Below are 20,694 nucleotides of genomic sequence, written 5' to 3'. Positions count from 1 at the left end.
CCCTTGGTGGTGTCATGTTAGTGATATGTATAAGATCCAACTATATTAACAAAGCTCGCGGTACATCAAGATCATGCCAAATCAAGAACACGAGAGAGAGAGAGGGGGAGAGAGAGAGAGATCAAACACATAGATACTGGTACATACCCTCAGCCCCGAGGGTGAACTACTCCCTCCTCATCATGGTGGCGGCCGGGATGATGAGGATGGCCTCCCATGATGATTTCCCCTCCGGCGGGGTGCCGGAACGGGGTCCCGATTGAGTTTTTGTGGATACAGAGGCTTGCGGTGGCGGAACTTCTCATCTAGGGTTCTTTTTTATGTTTGGGGGTATTTATAGGAATTTTTGGCATCGGTCCCATGCCAGGGGGTGCCTGAGGGGCTCACAAGTTTGGGGGCGCCCTAGGGGGTGGGCGCGCCCCCAGGCTTGTGGCTCCCTCGGCCACTTCCTGGCCCATCTCCGGTGCTTCGGGGGTCTCTTTTGGTCCATAAAAAATCACCGTAAAATTTCAGCCCATTCTGAGAACTTTTATTTCTGCACAAAAAATGACACCACGGTAGTTCTGCCGAAAACAACGTCAGTCCACGTTAGTTCTAATCAATTCATACCAAAACCATATAAAATTGTTGTAAACATGGCATGAATACTTCATAAATTATAGATACATTAGAGACGTATCAGCATCCCCAAACTTAATTCCTGCTCGTCCCCGAGTAGGTAAATGATAAAAGAAATAATTTATGAACTGTTAATGCTAGCATAGTGCATAAGTTTGACCAATGATAGTTTCAAGCACTTTTTCTAGCATCATTATATATCATAAACAGTTGCTCATCTCATAAAACTTCTCGTGATCAAGTAGCAAGCTATTTGTCAGAGTAAACGATCGACCACGGGTAGCCTCATCTGCTCCTCATGGCGATTCAAGACATCGGGGCCGACTACGCCCCTCGAACCCCAAGGACGAAGTACCGCCTTCTCTGGGCCAGCTGGTAACATTGACCGGCTGCCGAAGGGCGGCGCTCTTCAGAAGAAAGCCATGAGATGGGCCGACTCCTGGCAGGCGGCCTCCAGAGAGGCCGGCTTCTAGCAGGCGGCCCCTCATGCCCTCAAAGTTTGCACCACATTAAGGCGACGAGACAGGTGTGGCTACAGTACCATCTGCCACCCCCGAATCCAGGGCGGAGCATGGCCACAGTGCAGCGTACTGGGCAAAAATCCCCGTCCGGCGCGGCATTGTTACCACGCAGCCCGTGACATCACTCATGGCAGAGAAGGCCATGCCCCCACTACGGGCTGTCGGTACGGCCCGCTGGCGGCGGGCCCTACCTGTCCGTGAGAAGCCGGAAGGTGAAGAACATCGACCAGCCGGTGCGAGGGGAGGCCGAATCCCAGCAGGCGGCCCTCCCCCTCCCTTAGAGTTTGTGCGCCATTAACCCGAGGAGATGGAGAATGGCTACAGTGAACGCCCGCCAGGCGGCGGCACTGTAGCCACGCCTTCCCCGACAAAGCACACATCATTAGTGGCATCGCCATAGTGTTAAGCCACCGGCGGGACCGGCAAGCGGCGGGCACGGCCCGTCGGCGAAGTACAAGACAACCAGCGGGACCCACCAGGCGGTGGGCCCCAGCGGCCGGCAGAGAAGCCGACGCCCATAGACACTGACAGCCGGGTCCTACACCCGGCTAGATTACCATTGTACCCCCGAAAGGTAGGCCTATATAAACCCCCTAGGGCACCCATGCAAAGGGTTGAGACTTTAGCCATCCCACTCACACACATAGAGAGAGGAAGTTATATAGGGCTAGCCTTGTTCTTCTTCCCCCTCTAGAGAAACAGCTCAAGGAGCAAGCTTGTAGCTACCATTGTTGCTTGAGTGATCATGCGGAGACCCCGCAGAGTAGGACTATGGGTGTTATCTCCTAGAAGAGCCCCGAACCTGGGTAAAGTTCGCCGGCGTACGTGTCTACGCCTCATCCCGTTTCCTGGCACCGGCGACGTCTTACTACCCCCACCATGATAAGCCATCCTTTGGCATATGTCGCACGACACCCTCGACATTTGGCGCCCACCGTGGGGCCTGGTGCACCGTCGTCCGGAGATCTGTTCTCGACGGGAACCTTGTTCCTCCCTAGCGAGCGCAGCCAGCCTGGCACGCCCGATGGCGTTTGCACCGACGCGCTGCATGGTGCAGAAGTCGCCTACGCAGCAGCCTGCCTCGCCGATCTTGTTGGCGAGATCCGCCTCTCCGACGAGCCCGCGCCTGTCGTGGGTGCACTCAGCTCTGAGAGCTGATTCGTCGACCTCCTTCACAAGCTCCACATCGCCATTGAGCCCGCTACCGACCTGGAGTCGGTTGGCTCCATCGACCCGATGCTTGTCGACACTGATACGGCCTCCTTCGACTCCTTCCCCACCAACATGGTGGTCATCGACGACCCGTTCCCTCGCGCGGAGAGCGGTGGTAGCACCGTCACGGAGGTGCTTCTCATCAGCCACGATGGGGCCTCCGGAGAAGCCCACTAGGACCCATTGCAGGCGGCAATGCGGGGCCTATCCACGCCCATTGCGGCAGACGCGGATGCCGAGACGCTGGAAGCTTGCCGCATCTCGCTTGTTGAGAACGCCAAGAAGCTGGCTACCATGAGACACCTCTCCGAGGCCTTCCAGCGCGAGGTTGACCGCGCCGTTGGCGGCACGCCGACTACTGGCGGGCCCAGCCGCGTGGGCACGGTCCGGTAGCGAGGCGGCGCCATCGCCAGCATGTTTGGAGTAGACCGCCATGTCTATGCCACGCCCATGGAGAACATACGCGTTGCCCAAGCGACAGAAGACAAGCTGGACCATCTGGAGGGCGATGAGCGTCGCTACATGACGGAGTGCGTTCAGCAGCTTATTGATGCGGCAGTCGTCCTGCAAGAAGCCGGCTGCCGTGCGGAAGAGCCCGACCAATGGGTGGAGAACTCGCCCCTTCGCCAAGAGCATGGCGCAACTTCCCGGACGCCGACAGGCGGCGTCCGTGACAAACGAGACAAGGAGCCGGCTGCCAGCCGCAGCCGGACTCGCATCACCGTCGAGCGCGACCAAGACGGCCGCTCACGAGCAGTAGAACAATGGGGCGACTATCCGCCACCTCCGCCTCCTTGAAGGGAGAGGCGCGTTTCCCCGCCGCCTGTTGACCACCCAACATGTGACGCCCCCGATTTAATCGTACACTAATCATACACGCAAACGTGTACGATCAAGATCAGGGACTCACGGGAAGATATCACAACACAACTCTACAAATAAAATAAGTCATACAAGCATCATATTACAAGCCAGGGGCCTCGAGGGCTCGAATACAAGAGCTCGATCATAGACGAGTCAGTGGAAGCAACAATATCTGAGTACAGACATAAGTTAAACAAGTTTGCCTTAAGAAGGCTAGCACAAACTGGGATACAGATCGAAAGAGGCGCAGGCCTCCTGCCTGGGATCCTCCTAACTACTCCTGGTCGCCGTCAGCGGGCAGCACGTAGTAGTAGGCACCTCCGGTGTAGTAGGAGTCGTCGTCGAAGGTGGCGTCTGGCTCCTGGGCTCCAACATCTGGTTGCAACAACCAGGTAGAAGGGATAGGGGGAAAAGAGGGAGAAAGCAACCGTGAGTACTCATCCAAAGTACTCGCAAGCAAGGAGCTACACTACATATGCATGGGTATCAAATGGAATAAGGGTATCATATGTGGACTGAACTGCAGAATGCCAGAATAAGAGGGGGATAACTAATCCTTTCGAAGACTACGCTTCTGGCAGCCTCCGTCTTGCAACATGTAGAAGAGAGTAGACTGAAGTCCTCCAAGTAGCATCATATAGCATAATCCTAACCGATGATCCTCCCCTCGTCGCCCTGTGAGAGAGCGACCACCGTTTGTATCTGGCACTTGGAAGGGTGTGTTTTATTAAGTATCCGGTTCTAGTTGTCATAAGGTCAAGGTACAACTCCAAGTCGTCCTATTACCGAAGATCACGGCTATTCGAATAGATTAACTTCCCTGCAGGGGTGCACCACATACCCCAACACGCTCGATCCCATTTGGCCGGACACACTTTCCTGGGTCATGCCCGGCCTCGGAAGATCAACACGTCGCAGCCCCACCTAGGCACAACAGAGAGGTCAGCACGCCGGTCTAAACCTAAGCGCACAGGGGTCTGGGCCCATCGCCCTTAGCACACCTGCACGTTGCGAACGCGGCCGGAAGCAGAACTAGCCCCCTTAATACAAGAGCAGGCTTACGTTCCAATCCGGTGCGCGCCACTCAGTCGCTGACGTCACGAAGGCTTCGGCTGATACCACGACGCCGGGATACCCATAACTACTCCCGCGTAGATGGTTAGTGCGTATAGACCAAATGGCCAGACTCAGATCAATTACCCAGATCTCGTTAAGCGTGTTAAGTATCCGCGAACGCCGACCAGGGCCAAGCCACCTCTCTCCTAGGTGGTCTCAACCTGCCCTGTCGCTCCGCCACAAGGTAACAGTCGGGGGCCGTCGGAAACCCAGGCCCACCACTACCTGGGTGGAACCACCTGCCCCTTCAGCCCCCATCTCCGAACAGTACCACAGGTAATGTAACAGTGTAAAGTATATAGCATATGCCCGTGATCACCTCCCGAAGTGATCACGGCCCAGTAGTATAGCATGGCAGACGGACAAGAGTGTAGGGCCACTGATGGAACACTAGCATCCTATACTAGGCATGTAGGATTGCAGGTAAAGGTAACAACAGTAGTAACAAGGACAGGCTATGCATCAGGATAGGAATAACGGAAAGCAGTATCATGCTACACTACTCTAATGCAAGCAGTATAGAAGAGAGTAGGCGATATCTGGTGATCAAGGGGGGGGGGCTTGCCTGGTTGCTCAGACAAGAAGGAGGGGCCGTCAACACCGTAGTCGACCGGGGCATCAGCGGCGTCGGTCTCGTAGTCTACCGGAAAGAAGTAACGGAGGGGGAACATAATAAATAACAGAGCAATCAAATCATAACATGACAAACGTGGTGCTAGAGGTGATCTAACGCAGGGATAGGTGATACCGGCGAAGGGGGGAAACATCCGAGAAAGTATCCCCGGGGTTCCGCGTTTTTGGATAGATGAACCGGAGGTGAAATGTTGCAGGTTCACTATGCTAGGGACGCGTGGCGGACGAACGGGCTGCGTATCCGAATTCGTCTCGTCGTTCTGAGTAACTTTCATGTACAAAGTTTTTTCATCCGAGCTACGAATTCTTTTATATGAATTTACAAAGTTTAAAACAATATTTGGAATTTATTATTAATTCGAAATAAAAAGGGGATTTTTCTATGTGTACCCACTATTGTACCCAGCCACATAGGCTGAGAGGCTGACAGTGGGACACCTGGGAGCTGACTTAGCAGTCAATAGTCAAAGTGTTGACTGGAGTCAAACGTGAACAGTGTTGTGGATCCCACATGTCATTGACTATAGTTAAATTAAAAGGTTATTTAGATGGGGGCCCACTGTCATTGTGCCATTAGGCTAATTAACACCTAACAAACCTAATTACTACTAGCAAATTAGAACGGGGCCGGCCTTAGTGGACAGAACCCAGCCGGCCTCATGGTGGCTGTGCATACACGCACAAGCACACAGCGGCTACGGCCAGTAGCTCGAGCGGCCGGGGTTTCAGGGAGGCGACGGGCAGCGGCGCAGGCGGGCACGGCGAGGCTGCGGCCGGCACATGCGCAGTAGGGCGCCAGGCAAGCGGCGGCAGCAGTGACAGTGTAGCGCAACAGCAGCAGCACAACAATGCATGGAGCAGCAGGCTACAGGAGCAGGGAGCAACAGCCAAGAACAGCACGTACGCGTACATGGAAGCAGAGCTCCGGCCATGGCGGTGTTTGACACGTAGGGGCACGGATCGAGGGGGGGAAAGTAGGTGAATCGACAGAGAAGCTCACGGGGAGGCTCGTGGACATGGTCAAGGAAGCCGGGGTGGTCCGTTGGGGTGGCAAACGATGGCGCGATGCGGCGACCGTGGGCGAAGATGAGGACGATGTCGAGGCTACGGGCCATTCTAGCTCGAGCCCTTCGGCGTGGTGATGGAGCCGACCACAACGGAGCTCCCAGTAATCTTCGCGCGACGAGGGGAGGCCGGTAGCTGCCGGATCGACGCGGCGCGGCCATGGATGCAGACGGTCGAGATCGGGATCGAGCGTGGGGGACGATGTAGAAGAGGGGAAGTGGCTAGGGGTCGGCAGGGGGTCATGGGTGTCCTCCTTATCCTCTCTAGGGCACCCGAGAGGAGCAGGTGTCGGTCATCCGGCCGTGGCGCCGTGGGATGGCCGCCACGCCATGGCCTCTGCCTTCTCCTCTGTACAGGAGAAAGAGGAAAGGCCTGTGGTGGGCTGGGCTGTGCACTATAGCACTGGGCCTGTAGTGTACAGTGTGCACTTAGCCCCTGTTCCTTCTTCTAATTTTCTGTTTTGTATTTTCTCCACCGTTTTGTATTTTAATTCAATCCAAATAAGTTTTGTTGAACACAAAACTTGTCACATAAATAATAGGCAATGTTTTGAGCTAGCACACACGATTTCAAGTGGTTTGTAAATACATAAACACCCATTTATTTTGAAATGGCTAATTTATTTGCTGTTGGACCACTTATTAATTTCCTAGGGATTTACCCGTGAGCCAAATGAAGTTGGTACCATCATGGAAATGATTAGGGGAATTTTATAGAATAGTGTGAACATATTAGTTTTATTGTTTGAAAACTTTTTTGTTTGCCAATAATTCAAATTAGAATTTTAATTGTTTTGAAGTAATGCGCGATTAGCAACAGCAACCGAGGTGCCGTGCCATCAATAGCAGGGGATTACTGTAGCTTAATTACCCGGCCGTCACAATTCTCCTCCACTACAAGAAATCTCGTCCCGAGATTTAAGAGGTAGTGAAAGGGGGGAGGTTTAGTAAAGAATCTAGCAGGTCTTCTCATCCTGGCTTGCTCTTCTCGAAGAGGCCAGTCCAATATATTGATGTCTTCATTTCTCTACTTTAGGTCACCATGATGAAGTTGGCGTCCTTTCTTCAGGAACTCCATCGTACTTACGAAAGAATAAAGGGTGGGCATTCCGGGAGAACAGACCTCTGCAAGGTCGACTATCTGGTCGATAACATCGAGGGAGGTGGCGGAGGTAACTCTTGAATTGAAACTTACGAAAATATCGAGAGCAAAGTAAGGAGGTATCATGGGAAGTATTGAGCGGGCAGGCAATCGTTCGATGCCTGAAACAGGGCGTGAAAGGGGGTTCAAAGCAATGGGAATAAGTATTGTGTCTGATACCAGAATTGATGATCTCTCGGAAGGTGGCTCGTGAATCACATATGAGGCTAAGTGCGAGGAATTAACTTTGGAAACCAGGGGTGTATAGGAGAGTCAGGTTTCGATCCTGTGGAACTGTGGGTTATGGGCCCACCATGTGGATTAAAAGTAGGAAGCATTGATATCTTGCACGGTCATGATAGCAAGACATGTCAGAGGGTAGTATCCGTTATGTTGGCAACAATGTCGATACCAAGGGCGAGGGACGAAGAGAACCATTTTCCTACTCGTTGAACGAGGCAGACCATTAGGCAAAGTTCTCGTCCATCGGCGGTTACCGGAATGTCATCAACAATAGTAATAGGTTCTTACTGACAGATTGGTACATCAAGGTGCTTACAAAAGCAGTGACTTATTACTGCTTAGATCATATAAATCCTAGAAAGGGTTTAAAAAAACCAATGGAAAGGTAAAAGTGTCTATCAGATTAAACAGAACAATGGAAATGTAACTGTGTTTAAACACATGTTTCAGGGATATATCATTCCCAAGGACAAGCAGATCATGATATCCATGACGGGATATAACGCAGAAAACCCTTTAGGTAAAGGAGGAGGAACTTCATGACATTACCCATACAACGGTGTTTGGATAATTGATAACGAAATTTAGCATTGTGCTTCAAATATTTTTATTGAAAATCGGAGTACCACAGACATGCTTCGAGATAGCATTGACATGGTCATCAAGCAAAGGTCGGACTTCGGATACACGAAAGGTCCATCAGGATAAACTTATTAAACAAGGCATTCAATTTCCTCATAGAAAAATGGTTAACCTTGTTAAAAAGGAAACTATAACAATAGGTCCTCCGGCCAGGTGTGCTAGGCATGACATCACCTTACCAGATCATATAAAGACCAATGTTATAACTCTTGGAAATATGTTCCAACCATCATATCTGACCGAGATTCAGATCTGATTGGTGTTAGGAAACCTCAGACTCAAGATGCCTGAGAAGGAAAGGTGCAAGACAAATTGACGAGACGACATTGTAAGATTCTCGGGAATTGAACTGTGGAAGCAAGTTCCGAATCATGAGTTCATTATTAAATCAAGGATAGAATGAGGAGGTGGCTGATGGAATCAGCGACAATTCATCAAGATTAACAAAAGATGGATTTCCACAATTAAGTGAACAAGGAGATAACATTTGTCAGATCAAATGATATAAGGAAGTATGCTCACGGAAAACATACACAATTAAACATTGGTTGATAGGTGCGCCCAAAATATGGGTTGGGTTGCACGACCAATGTCAGAATGGTGATTCAATAATCAATAGTCTAAGAACGAACGGCCAACCATTAACTTCAAAGCAATAGGGTTGCTAGAAGTGCAGAATCCAAACAACACCGTTCACTTGTTGGTACCCCGGTTGGAATCAACACGAGGACCAAGAAAGAATGGTGATGGTGAGAAGTATCACGATACCAAGAATTCTTAAGAGGTGATGAAATTATCACAACATTCTTGACATAAAAGATGGTAATACTCCAAGGTAAAGGAGAACAAATGCTGGATAGCAAGGATCTCAAGGTATAACACAAAACACGAACAAGTTTGTGTTGAACGGAAGGCAATCGAGGGGTCGATGCTAACACAAATCATCGAGGGCAAGGATGGTATTTCTCATCAGGAATTCAATTGATATCCTTGAGGAGCTCGAAATGTTGATGATGATCATGACAATTTCTGTCGAGAGGTTTCATGGAGATGTAATCGGTCGGCGATGACATCAAGTCAAACGAATGATGAAGCGAAAGGTTATTGGAACCATGGGTACGTCACAAACTTGAAATCAAGTTTGTTGTTTGAGGTGAAACGATAAGACAAGGAAGATCGACGTAAGCTTAGCCCATCGTCGAAATTGTGCTCCGGAAAGAAGGACCAGGTAGCACAGTTAAAATTTGGCACGATAATGATATAGTCGAGTAGGCTCGGAATGACGTGATCGAGTTCAGACTCGTAAATAATGAAGGTTACCAAGAGTTGTTGAATCGTAGTGCGGACTCAATTCAGTTGTCGGTGTCCTTGAGGGGTTCTAACAACTGAGAACCCGTTGGAAAAATGGAATCGGCAAGAATATTAGTTGATGAAGAACTCATAAGAAGTTATGTATCCCGTGGTATCCTCGAGATACCAGGGGGTAATACTCGATGACAGATCAAAGTAGAGGTTGGACTGGGGTATTGCTCTGCAGAAGACAAGTGCTTAAACTTGCACGAGAAACGGTACTTAAAGGAGAACATGGTCGAAACCACGATTGCAAAAGGCCAGATCCCAGATATAATATGAACTTATACCAAGGGAGTAATTAATTTAAGAGAAGCTTTAATAATAAGATCTACATCGTGTCCATGGGCATGAACACAAAGTTCAAGGTCGACTCCCACTTCTTCAATGCATAACCTTACATTTACCTCCCCTTTTCGAAGTTGTAGTGTTGAAAAGTTATCTGACGAAGCGTCAGCAGGGTATAACCCGCATAACTTTCGAGGTCACACAAATTAAGGAAGGCATAGGTTCAACCCGTCAGGGTATCGTGGAAACACATACCACAAGCTTTGAGAGTAAATATTACCAGCTCAAAAGCAGAGCATGGTTGGCAAAAGGAGAGGATACAAATTACCAAAGGCATTATGTATCGGAGAAAGAACTCACAAGGTGATTAATTATGAAGGACATGGTCGGATAATAATCCAACAGTGGATATGGTGATCCACAATGGAGCTGATGTGAGTATCGATACCCAATCAGAGGAAGAAAGAATGCAAATGCATCGTTTTACAGAACATCTGAATAATTCAACGTTTAAATAACAAAGGAATTATGATTTTCAAATCAAGGGATCAGGAGCAATGTTCTGATTAGGGATGGATAAGTTGAATAGCCTTAGGGGTACAATCGATGACAATTGGATTTGTTGAGAACCAGCTCATGTTTAAAATGATGTCTGAGCCGGAAAGATAATTTAGAAGGATCAACTGATGATTGCGTGCATTCGCACTCATGTTGAATCAAAGGTATCAAAATGACGGTGTCTAAGGATACTAACGAATATTGCCAGACATATGGAAAGCATCCATCATGCAAGCAGACAAGTATTGCAGAGCAATAAGCTACTAAGGATTTTGGAGGATCGAATAGTATTTCGATGACCATTGTGAAACACATGAACAACTGGGGGATGAGCGGATACTCGATAAGTGCGAGAATTATCCGTAGGGGTATTCAGGTGGCAAGGAACTGCAAGGCAGTGGGCATAAAGTATACTCGAAACATTATAGAGAATTTTGGGTTATCTTGTAATAACAAGATCAACTGGGAATAAAAGTAAGAACGACAGGTGTAAGTATTTATCCATAGGGATATTTCGGTGGAAGGGAATTGCAAAAGCAACGGACACAAGGTCTCGAGAGAATATCGGAGAGTATCTTCGAAATCTTCTAGTGCAGCCAGCGATCATCTGGACTGAAGGGGCTCTCCGGGAGAAAGTATTTTCGAGAACCTAAAGTTAGATTTTAGTAAAAATCGTTTAACCCGAATAGAAGAGAGTTCAGAATCCCAGAGTAAAGATCGAGAAGTAAAAGATCCTAATACCACCCAATGGCGACGTGGGCCCATGGGCCGCACAGCCATGTTAGTAAAAGTTTTGCAAGGTCTAGACTCGACTTTGGCCAAGGAGTATGGAAGGGGGATTCCTACAGGCAGTCGGCTCTGATACCAACTTGTGACGCCCCCGATTTAATCGTACACTAATCATACACGCAAACGTGTACGATCAAGATCAGGGACTCACGGGAAGATATCACAACACAACTCTACAAATAAAATAAGTCATACAAGCATCATATTACAAGCCAGGGGCCTCGAGGGCTCGAATACAAGAGCTCGATCATAGACGAGTCAGCGGAAGCAACAATATCTGAGTACAGACATAAGTTAAACAAGTTTGCCTTAAGAAGGCTAGCACAAACTGGGATACAGATCGAAAGAGGCGCAGGCCTCCTGCCTGGGATCCTCCTAACTACTCCTGGTCGCCGTCAGCGGGCAGCACGTAGTAGTAGGCACCTCCGGTGTAGTAGGAGTCGTCGTCGAAGGTGGCGTCTGGCTCCTGGGCTCCAACATTTGGTTGCAACAACCAGGTAGAAGGGATAGGGGGAAAAGAGGGAGAAAGCAACCGTGAGTACTCATCCAAAGTACTCGCAAGCAAGGAGCTACACTACATATGCATGGGTATCAAATGGAATAAGGGTATCATATGTGGACTGAACTGCAGAATGCCAGAATAAGAGGGGGATAACTAATCCTTTCGAAGACTACGCTTCTGGCAGCCTCCGTCTTGCAACATGTAGAAGAGAGTAGACTGAAGTCCTCCAAGTAGCATCGTATAGCATAATCCTAACCGATGATCCTCCCCTCGTCGCCCTGTGAGAGAGCGACCACCGGTTGTATCTGGCACTTGGAAGGGTGTGTTTTATTAAGTATCCGATTCTAGTTGTCATAAGGTCAAGGTACAACTCCAAGTCGTCCTGTTACCGAAGATCACGGCTATTCGAATAGATTAACTTCCCTGCAGGGGTGCACCACATACCCCAACACGCTCGATCCCATTTGGCCGGACACACTTTCCTGGGTCATGCCCGGCCTCGGAAGATCAACACGTCGCAGCCCCACCTAGGCACAACAGAGAGGTCAGCACGCCGGTCTAAACCTAAGCGCACAGGGGTCTGGGCCCATCGCCCTTAGCACACCTGCACGTTGCGAACGCGGCCGGAAGCAGAACTAGACCCCTTAATACAAGAGCAGGCTTACGTTCCAATCCGGCGCGCGCCACTCAATCGCTGACGTCACGAAGGCTTCGGCTGATACCACGACGCCGGGATACCCATAACTACTCCCGCGTAGATGGTTAGTGCGTATAGACCAAATGGCCAGACTCAGATCAATTACCCAGATCTCGTTAAGCGTGTTAAGTATCCGCGAACGCCGACCAGGGCCAGGCCACCTCTCTCCTAGGTGGTCTCAACCTGCCCTGTCACTCCGCCACAAGGTAACAGTCGGGGGCCGTCGGAAACCCAGGCCCACCACTACCTGGGTGGAACCACCTGCCCCTTCAGCCCCCATCTCCGAACAGTACCACAGGTAATGTAGCAGTGTAAAGTATATAGCATATGCCCGTGATCACCTCCCGAAGTGATCACGGCCCAGTAGTATAGCATGGCAGACGGACAAGAGTGTAGGGCCACTGATGGAACACTAGCATCCTATACTAGGCATGTAGGATTGCAGGTAAAGGTAACAACAGTAGTAACAAGGACAGGCTATGCATCAGGATAGGAATAACGGAAAGCAGTATCATGCTACACTACTCTAATGCAAGCAGTATAGAAGAGAGTAGGCGATATCTGGTGATCAAGGGGGGGGGCTTGCCTGGTTGCTCAGACAAGAAGGAGGGGCCGTCAACACCGTAGTCAACCGGGGCATCAGCGGCGTCGGTCTCGTAGTCTACCGGAAAGAAGTAACGGAGGGGGAACACAATAAATAACAGAGCAATCAAATCATAACATGACAAACGTGGTGCTAGAGGTGATCTAACGCAGGGATAGGTGATACCGGCGAAGGGGGGAAACATCCGGGAAAGTATCCCCGGGGTTCCGCGTTTTTGGATAGATGAACCGGAGGTGAAATGTTGCAGGTTCACTATGCTAGGGACGCGTGGCGGACGAACGGGCTGCGTATCCGAATTCATCTCATCGTTCTGAGTAACTTTCATGTACAAAGTTTTTTCATCCGAGCTACGAATTCTTTTATATGAATTTACAAAGTTTAAAACAATATTTGGAATTTATTATTAATTCGAAATAAAAAGGGGATTTTTCTATGTGTACCCACTATTGTACCCAGCCACATAGGCTGAGAGGCTGACAGTGGGACACCTGGGAGCTGACTTAGCAGTCAATAGTCAAAGTGTTGACTGGAGTCAAACGTGAACAGTGTTGTGGATCCCACATGTCATTGACTATAGTTAAATTAAAAGGTTATTTAGATGGGGGCCCACTGTCATTGTGCCATTAGGCTAATTAACACCTAACAAACCTAATTACTACTAGCAAATTAGAACGGGGCCGGCCTTAGTGGACAGAACCCAGCCGGCCTCATGGTGGCTGTGCATACACGCACAAGCACACAGCGGCTACGGCCAGTAGCTCGAGCGGCCGGGGTTTCAGGGAGGCGACGGGCAGCGGCGCAGGCGGGCACGGCGAGGCTGCGGCCGGCACATGCGCAGTAGGGCGCCAGGCAAGCGGCGGCAGCAGCGACAGTGTAGCGCAACAGCAACAGCACAACAATGCATGGAGCAGCAGGCTACAGGAGCAGGGAGCAACAGCCAAGAACAGCACATACGCGTACATGGAAGCAGAGCTCCGGCCATGGCGGTGTTTGACACGTAGGGGCACGGATCGAGGGGGGGAAAGTAGGTGAATCGACAGAGAAGCTCACGGGGAGGCTCGTGGACATGGTCAAGGAAGCCGGGGTGGTCCGTTGGGGTGGCAAACGATGGCGCGATGCGGCGACCGTGGGCGAAGATGAGGACGATGTCGAGGCTACGGGCCATTCTAGCTCGAGCCCTTTGGCGTGGTGATGGAGCCGACCACAACGGAGCTCCCAGTAATCTTCGCGCGACGAGGGGAGGCCGGTAGCTGCCGGATCGACGCGGCGCGGCCATGGATGCAGACGGTCGAGATCGGGATCGAGCGTGGGGGACGATGTAGAAGAGGGGAAGTGGCTAGGGGTCGGCAGGGGGTCATGGGTGTCCTCCTTATCCTCTCTAGGGCACCCGAGAGGAGCAGGTGTCGGTCATCCGGCCGTGGCGCCGTGGGATGGCCGCCACGCCATGGCCTCTGCCTTCTCCTCTGTACAGGAGAAAGAGGAAAGGCCTGTGGTGGGCTGGGCTGTGCACTATAGCACTGGGCCTGTAGTGTACAGTGTGCACTTAGCCCCTGTTCCTTCTTCTAATTTTCTGTTTTGTATTTTCTCCACCGTTTTGTATTTTAATTTAATCCAAATAAGTTTTGTTGAACACAAAACTTGTCACATAAATAATAGGCAATGTTTTGAGCTAGCACACACGATTTCAAGTGGTTTGTAAATACATAAACACCCATTTATTTTGAAATGGCTAATTTATTTGCTGTTGGACCACTTATTAATTTCCTAGGGATTTACCCGTGAGCCAAATGAAGTTGGTACCATCATGGAAATGATTAGGGGAATTTTATAGAATAGTGTGAACATATTAGTTTTATTGTTTGAAAACTTTTTTGTTTGCCAATAATTCAAATTAGAATTTTAATTGTTTTGAAGTAATGCGTGATTAGCAACAGCAACCGAGGTGCCGTGCCATCAATAGCAGGGGATTACTGTAGCTTAATTATCCGGCCGTCACACAACACTCGGCGACCGGCTAGGCCACCGAGAGAGGGTCGGAGAGAACAACGCCCGCCACCGGATTGACCGCCTGGCATGATCCCTGGCGCTGGAAGAAGAAGACGCGATTGGCCCGCCTTGTTTTGGCCCCCGCATTCGCGCGAGCCTTTCCCCCAAAGGGTTCTCGCTCCCAAGAGACACGCCCAAGTATAACGGCTCCGTGAAGTCGGAGAATTGGTTGGTGGACTACTCCACAGCCGTCAGCATAGCAAACGGCAACAACGCGCTTGCTGTGAAGTACGTCGCGCTCATGCTCCAGGGCACGGACCGGACGTGGCTTAACAACCTCAAGCCCTACAGCGTCAACAGCTAGGTGGATTTCACCGAAGTGTTCATCCACAACTTCACCAGCACCTACAAACGGCCACCCAAGCCTGCCAGCTCTCGCTGTGCGTACAAGGCCCGGATGAGTCCACTCGCGACTACCCGACGCGGTGGGCCGAACTGTGAAACTCCCGTGAAGGGGTGCACGAGGTCCAGGCGATCGAGTACTTCACAGCCGGGTGCCGAGAGGGCACCTTGCTCAAGCACCAACTCCTCTGCGACGAGTCTGTTACACTCGACGAACTACTGATCATAGCAGACAAGTACGCCACTGCCGACTCCTCCATGAAGTCAGAGCTCCGAGTGGACACTTCTAGAAAAGTGCTCCCTCCGGCTCCTAGGATGCCGGTTGCTGACAACAGTCGGCGGCAGCAGCCGAATGACAACAAGCGCAAGGCCCCGCAGCCGGCATCCACTAGCCGGCAGGTGGCAACAGTCGAAGACCAGCAGCCTAAAGGACAACCCGGCCCCAAGCGTTAGAAGGGCGGCAAGCCTGCTTGGCTGCCCGCCTTCTCCTACGAGCAGACCCTCAATGCTCCCTACAAATTCCACAACGGTGCGAAGCCATCCAATCACACCACCTAGAAGTGCCACTGGCTCACCTGAATCTCCAAGGGCAAAGGACTGCTGCCCCCTCCGCCTGCTGGCCCGCCGCCTCCTCCTCCTCAGCAGCCGGCGGCCTGACCAGCAGTCAGCGCCATTCAAGATGACTACCCCGAAGAGCATGGAGCCTGCGTCGTCTTCACCAGCGTGGCAGACGATCGGCACAGTCAGCGTCAGCAACACCGAGAGGTGAACGCCGTTGCTTCAAGTGCTCTAGAATTCATGCATTGGTCTGAGAAGCCCGTCAGTTGGAGCCATGCTGACCACCCGGAGGTGATGCCCTCTCCGGGTTCTTATGCTCTGGTGTTGGACGCCACCCTTGCAACGGAGAGGCGAGCTGCTTGTTTCTCTCGAATTCTGATAGATGGCGGCAGCAGCATCAACATCCTATACCGCGATACCATGGAAAAGTTATGCATTAAAGAGAGGCAGCTCTAGCCCAACCAGACTGTTTTCCATGGTATTGTGCCCGGCCTGTCCTGCTCACCAATCGGCAAGGTCAAGATAGATGTCATCTTCGAAGACAAAGATCACCTCTGTCGCGAGGCGATTTGGTTTGAGGTGGTGGACCTCGAGAGCCCTTATCATGTGCTCCTAGGCCGGCCGGCTCTAGCCAAGTTCATGGCGGTGCCACACTATGCCTACCTCAAGATGAAGATGCCAGGGACCAAGGGCATTATCACGATATCTGGATACTATGAGAAGTCGGCCGATTGTGCCGCGGCCAGCAGCCGGCTGGCCGAATCCCTTGTGATTGCTGCTGAGAAGAAGCTCCTGGACCGGGTGGTGGCCATGACCAGCAAGCAGCCAGACATGTCACCAGAGCCCAAAGAGTCAAAGACCTAGGGCTCATTCCAGCCGGCCAATGAGACGAAGAAGATTCTCTTGGACCCAGAGCACCCGGAAAGGCACGCTGTCATAGGGGCCCACCATGACAGCAAATAGGAAAGCGAGCTTGTCGATTTCCTCCGTGAGAATCAGGACATCTTCGCATGGTCTCCCAAGGACATGCCGGGTGTTCTGACGGATTTTGCCGAGCATAAGCGACATGTCAGATCAGACGCCGAGCCGGTCAAGCAACCCCTCCGCCGACTATCAAGGAGAAAAGAAGAATTGTTGGTGAAGAGATAGCCCCGCTTCTGGCAGTCGGCTTCATCATGGAAGTATTTTTTCCAGAATGGCTTGCCAACCCAGTCCTTATACTAAAGAAGAACAACAAGTGGCGCATGTGCATTTATTACACTAGCCTCAATAAAGCTTGTCCCAAGGATCCATTTGCTTTATGAATAGGCAATTTTTATGAAAGTCTTCAAAACGTGGAAGTTATGAAGACAAACAGTAGAGATATGCCTATTACTATGCAGCGGAAGTTAGACTACACTAGGCAAGCCATGGTCAAGTATCAACAGAGTGTAAGCACAGTGACAAATAGCTGTAGTGTAATTAGGATCAGGTAGGAAGATACTATGAAGCCGAACAGATCATACACTCACGTTGTGAAGACAAAAGATAGAACAGACACGCAATGACTTCACAATGAGTGATCAGTAAGTAAAAGGAAGTGAAGATGAAACCAGTGACTCGTTGAAGACAATGATGTGTTGGACCAGTTCCAGTTGCTGTGACAACTGTACGTCTGGTTGGAGCGGCTAGGTATTTAAACCTTAGGACACACAGTCCCGGACACCCAGTCCTGAACACGCAGCTCAGGACACCAAGTCCTCACCGTATTCTCCTTGAGCTAAGGTCACATAGTCCTCGCCTAATCACTCTGGTAAGTCTTCAAGGTAGACTCCCAAACCTTCACCGACTTCGTTCACTGGCAATCCACAATGTCTCTTGGATGCTCTGAACGCGACGCCTAACCGTCTGGGGATGCACAGTCCTCAAGTGTAATAAGTCTTCAGATCACACAGACAAGAAGACTTAAGTGATGCCCAATGTTCTCTGGCTCTGGGTGGTTAGGGCTTTATCCTCGCAAGGAATTCTCTCTCTCAAAGGCTTCGAGGTGGGTTGCTCTCACACGACAAAAGCCGTACTCTCAATCTGCGCAGCCAACCGTTTATGGTTGTAGGGGGTGGGCTATTTATAGCCACTTGGCAACCCGACCTGATTTGTCCGAAATGACCCTGGGTCACTAAGGAACTGACACGTGTCTCAACGATCAGATTTCAAACTCTCATGGCAACTTTACTTGGGCTACAAGCAAAGATGACTTGTCCGGCTCTGGACAAGATTCGCTCTCATTGTCTTCACTCAAAGACATAGGTTTTTGGTTTAGGCATCACTTCAGTCATTCTGACTGGTTCTCCTGGACCCCACTTAACAGTACGGTGGTTCCTATGGCTCAACACAAAAGAAAAAGAACTACGAAAGATCTAAGTCTTCGAGCTCCATAGGCTTCATATCGTGTCTTCTCTTGTCATAGTCTTCAATGTGAATATCTTCATATACCACCTTTGACTTCAATGTCTTCATACATTTTTAGGGGTCATATCTGGTAGTAAAACCGAATCAATGAGGGACTTCTACCTGTGTTATCCTGCAATTCTCACAAACACATTAGTCCCTCAACTAGGTTTGTCGTTAATACTCCAAAACCAACTAGGGGTGGCACTAGATGCACTTACAATCTCCCCCTTTTTGGTGATTGATGACAAACTAGTTGTAGTTTTCAATGGGGAATATAGTCTGTGAAATTGTAAAGGATAAGGAATTGTCTTCATAAGTTGCAAGGGCTCCCCCTGAAGATGTGCATATAAGTTAATTTGCTTTTGGAATGCAAATGCACATGGCAGGTTGTACTTGTGGAGATCCACTTCAGCTTATGATGACAATCTACTATACATGTGAAAGTATATGAAGATAATGACATGCATAATGGAAAATGGACGTCTGCAGAATGAGATAAGTGCGGAATTTATCGTCGCACATGCGGAATTTATCTTCACAAAACAGGGTGGCAAACAAGTAGCAGACGACCATCTGGTTTAAGTGTTACAACTCATAAGAACCAAATGTAGCAAAAACGAGAGTTGTAAGCACGAAGCAAAATATAAGGCACCCGCCCATATGAACCCGCTTGAAGACTATCAATCTCATATGCTTCTCCCTCTTTTGTCAGTAATGACCAAAAAGGTTCGAAGACATAGAGCCTCTACTCGTTCCTATGAGGAGTAGATGAAGTAGCAGGGTTGTTGGCGTTGTTTGGCGGTGCAGAAGAGCTTGGAGGTGCCGAAGCAGGTGGCGGTGAGGTAGCATTGTCTTCTTCCTCAATGATTCTGGCAGTGACTGTGGCAACAGAGGAAGAAAACTCAGAGTCTTCAAGAGATGGAGTCCCCAGCAGCACAGCCCTTTGAGGAGGTGTGGAGTCAAATTTGAATCTCTTAGTGAAGCCATCCTCTTGAAGATCAGCTTCAGAAAGCATCATCGTTAGCCCTTTCCATGTGCGGCGACAGGTTTCATGGGCAACGAAAGCGTTCTTGGTGGCAAGATTTCGGATGCGATTTACATCCACCAAGAGGCTTTTCATCTGTCTCTTTAACCAGTCATGATGCCTATCCTGCTTTTGATGAAGGGCCACAAGAAGCTCTCGGTCATTGAGAACACGAGTGCGCTTCTTGGGTCTTGAAGCAGTGGCACTGTCAGTGGCTTCAGTTGAAGCAGGGTGTGGTGCACGTGTAGTGCCAGCCAAAGGATACACCCTGGAGATGGCTTCAACACCTTCAACGTTTTGAGTGAAGCTCTGGTGTTCTGCATTCTGAGGACTCAGAGCTTGCTTGGCAGGTTCAGGATAGATGGCTTCAGCAGAGGTATCCACATCAGGCAAGAAGATCCGATGGTTGCGGGCTGAGGGCTGATACGAGATGGCAGAGTGAAGTTTGATCAGCCTCATTACCCAAGGAGCATAGAACTTTAAACCAAACAGATCTGAGCCTGATGCAGCTAGTTGGCGTATGAAGAAATCCTGTGCGTTGAAGCATTTGCCATGAAGGATACAAAATATCGGAGTCTTCATTGCACTCTCGATCTTGGCATTTGGAGAGTGTCCTTTAATGGGCTAGAGAGTCCGCCGGATGATGTGATAGATGGTCCTGGGCAGGTACTCAAGGTCTTCAATGAAGAACTCTGTGGGATAAGGAGCATCGTGGGGCAATGGCTTCATCATGGAGAGCATCTGACTCATATTCGGTTCAGGCCTCTGAAATATGCTTTCAATAGCTTCAGTGTGTAGCCGACAGCCTTGCTCGAAGAATTCGCCTGGAGTGGGCAGGCCAGTGAGCTCAATGATATCAAATGCATTGGCTTCGTGATGAACGTTGCCGGTCATCCACTCCAGGACCCAAGTCTTCGGATCTCTGTTGTATCCTTTGATGTGCAGTGTGGCATAGAATTGTAGCAGGAGCTCTTCGTTCCAATGCTCTTCATCAGTAATGAACTGTAGCAGACCCACTTGTTTGAAGCAATCCAATGCTTCCTCTAGACAGGGCAGACCAGCAATAGCTTCAACATCAAGGCACTTGTGCGGGAAAATGCGACCTTGGTTGTACAGTATGCAAGAGTAGTAGCTGCACTGAGGATAGCTCCAGAACCTATCTGATGAAATCCTTTCCCTTGAATAGGGGTTCTTGGAGCTACTGAAGAAAGTATTATCTGCCCTGAAGCCATTGATGTTGAAGGAGCCAGGTGCTGATGCAGGACCTGGAAACCTTGGCAGTCTGGGGATGGGCTTCTGGACCTGAGGCCTGTGCTCAACATGATAGTTGAATTGGGGACCTGCAGCAGACTCAGGAACATAGGTTGTGGGTTCAGTGGCTTCGCTGTCTTCTGAAGCTTTTGCTGGGGAGGGCTCCACATTAGCTTCGTTGTTGGTTGTGGCAGCCTCGAG

The sequence above is a fragment of the Triticum urartu genome, chromosome 5A, assembly GCF_056163025.1.
Source record: "Triticum urartu cultivar PI428250 chromosome 5A, HENAU_Tu73, whole genome shotgun sequence".
Taxonomy (NCBI): domain Eukaryota; kingdom Viridiplantae; phylum Streptophyta; class Magnoliopsida; order Poales; family Poaceae; genus Triticum; species Triticum urartu.
The sequence above is the reverse complement of the archived record's forward strand: the minus strand, read 5'-3'. Positions refer to the sequence as shown.